This window comes from Oreochromis niloticus, linkage group LG3 (genome assembly GCF_001858045.2).
Source record: "Oreochromis niloticus isolate F11D_XX linkage group LG3, O_niloticus_UMD_NMBU, whole genome shotgun sequence".
Classification (NCBI taxonomy): domain Eukaryota; kingdom Metazoa; phylum Chordata; class Actinopteri; order Cichliformes; family Cichlidae; genus Oreochromis; species Oreochromis niloticus.
In genome coordinates, this window is record NC_031967.2 from 31,054,660 (window position 1) to 31,057,929 (window position 3,270).

A 3,270-nucleotide genomic window follows, 5' to 3' on the forward strand; every position below is an offset into this window, starting at 1 on the left:
TGACTTTGCTTCCCACTTGGACCCTTCAGGACCCACTGGGTCCCTGAAGTATTTAGGATCCAGTATAAAATCCCCTTCTTAACCTGCAGAGCATTGCATGTTCAGGTTTCCTACTCTGTGGCTGAACATCTCCAAGTTTACTTTGTTTATATTGTTCACTCAAGTCAGACAATCTGAAATCATTGCCTGTTCTGGCCTTCAAGGCCATGGATGTCATAATCTGGGTCAGTATCCAGTGTTTTTCCGTCCTGGTTTTGCTTCTCTGCATCTGGTTGCACACCTACACCTCTCCACCTGTCTTCTATCTACAGTAAGCAGCAGGATTGTACTTAAGACCAGCGTTGCCATCAGTTCTTCACCAGTTCGTCAGCTACCTCATGATGGTAACCAGGCTTTGTAACTTCTTGTTTCCATGCTCATGCCAAATCCTTACCTTGATCTCTTTGTGTCTTTAGCAGCCTCGTCAATTCACGACTCTACTCACCCGCAACTCCTTTCTCTGGATGCTATTCTCCTCGGTAAAATCCTCAGCTTCCTTCTGCAACTCTCTTCCCTGGACTTATAACTGCTTACTGCACCTGCCTGCCTGTCTCCTGCCCGCTGACTTCTCTGGACTGCTAGAACACAAGATCAGAACCCCACTCACTCCTCACTCAGCAACACAAGCCTTACCCCTCCACCTGCAAGTAAGCCGCAGATCAGTAACCAACATCTCTCCACTCCAGCTTCCCTTGCCAGATTCTAACCATACTTTACCTCTGTTTCGATATTTCCTTCTCAGAGATTCCCCCTGCAAAAACTTTTTTGAACTTTCCACAATGGAGCTTTGGCAGTTTGTGTTGTGCTGTTGTCTCGTGTTGTGGAAATTTATACGTTTTTCTAATGTGTTTGCTGTTCTGCAGGACATAAAAGTTAATCTAGGATAAACTCATCTTAACGGAGCCAGGCCACTGAAATATTATTAAGTGGAATAAATAAACCTTCTCCCTGTATCCTGTGCCTTACATGCTTTACTGACTATATACACAACTTGTTATGTGAAGCATCTATTTATGCAAACCTGGAGCTCTGCATAAAAGTGTATGGACAACGAAGACTTCATGAATAAACAAATAAGCAGACATGTACTTATTTCATTACAAGTTCCTGACAACAAACTGGGAGTTTGAAATTTAATTAGTACAAAAAATGTGGACAAAAGGAAAAAAAATCTAGAAGTACAAAAGAAAAAGTCATGGGGTCAAAAGGGAGACACGAGAACCGGAGGGTTTAGTCTGAGCTGAAGTTTAAATGAATGTAATTATGTGGTGGTAATGGGCCTGCTCTGGTCTGACTTCCAGGCTAATTCAGTTAAGAGAATGAGAAGAGGACATGAGTGTGAAAGAGGTGAGCAAGAGATGTGTATACAGCTGTTGAACAGACAAAAGTATGTTTGCGAGAATTATAAGTGTTGTTAAAGAGAGTGAAAAGAGGGGGTGAGTGGGTGCACACTGAATGATTTGTGTGAGAGGTGGGTAAACAGAAAAGGATAGAAATTTATGAGTGCTAGAGAGAGGGAAATGGAAACTGAGTGAAAAGGAGAAGAAAAACGTGCCACAGAGATAGATGCAGTCGACTGATTGCGGACTGTTTCAGATTTCCTTCTTTTTATCCCCCCATCATTGTTCTGCAGACAAAAAGGTCCAATCAAGCAACAAGGAGACACCATCTGCTCGCATCGCTCTCTTCACTACTGTTAATCGACTCCAATTATAATTAGCCTGAACTAATCTCAGTAAGAGGTGTCCAACAAGTTAGGGGCAAGGTGACAGTATTCGCACATACACACACAGCCATACAAAGCAGGCACATTTATACTATATAAGTACAAGTACAAGCAAATGCTGGGATTTCAAAAAGTATGAGCTACGACTCTGAGCTGCAGAAGTAGTCAGTGTGTAGGAACTGTGGTTTTAGTACCACAACAATAACACACCTATTGTAGAAGAATATTATATGGCATTATGTTTCTGGATGGTTTTGTTCCACTGTCATGCAAACTTAGCTGCAGGAACCAAAAGATGTTTTGGGGAGTAGGGTTTACAAACCTTTCTTTCTGTAGTGAAGATGTGCATTTTTAGCACAGTTCCTTTTGGGAACAGTGTGTGTTTTATACACACTGCGTGCATTGTGCAGATGAGATGATTGAATGGCAGAATAAGTCTTTGATGTCTGTACAGGTTCTCAAACATGCAGGTCATGCTAGTCCAAGGAGCTTGGAAAGAAAAACTGCTGAACTGAAGTTTATTGAAGATGTTTCAAGAGAAGTGAAATGACTTTGAATAAGTCTTAGATTAAATTTTATCCAAATGTTAAAGTATAAAAATTAAGTATCTCTTTGTTAACTTGTTGTATCTGCAAATGCTGAATGCAGACAGGAAGATTCATGCACAGAGAACTGCATTAAAATACCATACACGACCAAAATATATGGATGCAGACTATTACAACCACCCTGTTGTCAAAAAGATGTATCCAAGGAAATAACAAAAGACTATTGAACTGCTTTTAGTGAGGCAGTAAATGCCATTTTATTTACAAGACTAAACTTAACAAAGATGAGCCAGCAAATGTAGCAGAAGCACAAAGGAAGTACATAAAAGTTGGTTTCTCCAGGGCCAGATGATAAAAGAAGAAAATAACACACAATTTAGAAAATACAATTCACTCTAACCAAGTAGGAATCACAACTCTGGGGACTTCAAAGTTAATGTCTGACAATGCCTCAAAGGTTATTTAGGGACCCCCCCCCCCCCGAACTAACTTCCAACAAAACACATCCACTAAAGCCAAAAACAAGACTAATCACAGGACCCACTCACTAACACACAACTCAGCAGCCAAATGTTCAGAAACATTTGGCCCTGGGCCGTGTTGTCCAACTCCAGTAATGCTCATATGGAATTTAGATGTGGCAATCGGGCCGTCAAGAGCTGTGGAGATCAACAGATAGATTGGTGCTGCGGCTGCAGTGATGAGGACGCTGCACCGGTCCGTCATGGTGAAGTGTAAAAGCGAAGCTCTCAATTTACCAGTCGATCTACGTCCCTACCCTCAACTATGGTCGCGAGCTGTGGGTAGTGACCGAAAGAACGAGATCACTGAGAACCCAACAAAAGGCAGTCAGCATCCAAAAAAACCTTTGAATGTCCCTCAAGAAGCCTGGAGACTTATTCCTTAAGACTAGTTAAAAAATTACCAGCAAGCTGTCTAAGAGAGTTCAGGCTGTGT

The 3,270-nt window shown here is 41.7% G+C and overlaps 1 long non-coding RNA gene across 1 annotated transcript; it reads left to right on the forward strand.

Moving 5' to 3' along the window:
* Positions 1 to 248: 248 nt before the first annotated feature.
* On the forward strand, positions 249 to 935 carry LOC109197514 (uncharacterized). Its single transcript, XR_002058567.2, has 3 exons — positions 249 to 383; positions 456 to 686; positions 782 to 935. It is a non-coding gene; the product is annotated as an uncharacterized LOC109197514 (long non-coding RNA).
* The last annotated feature ends 2,335 nt before the right edge of the window (positions 936 to 3,270 follow it).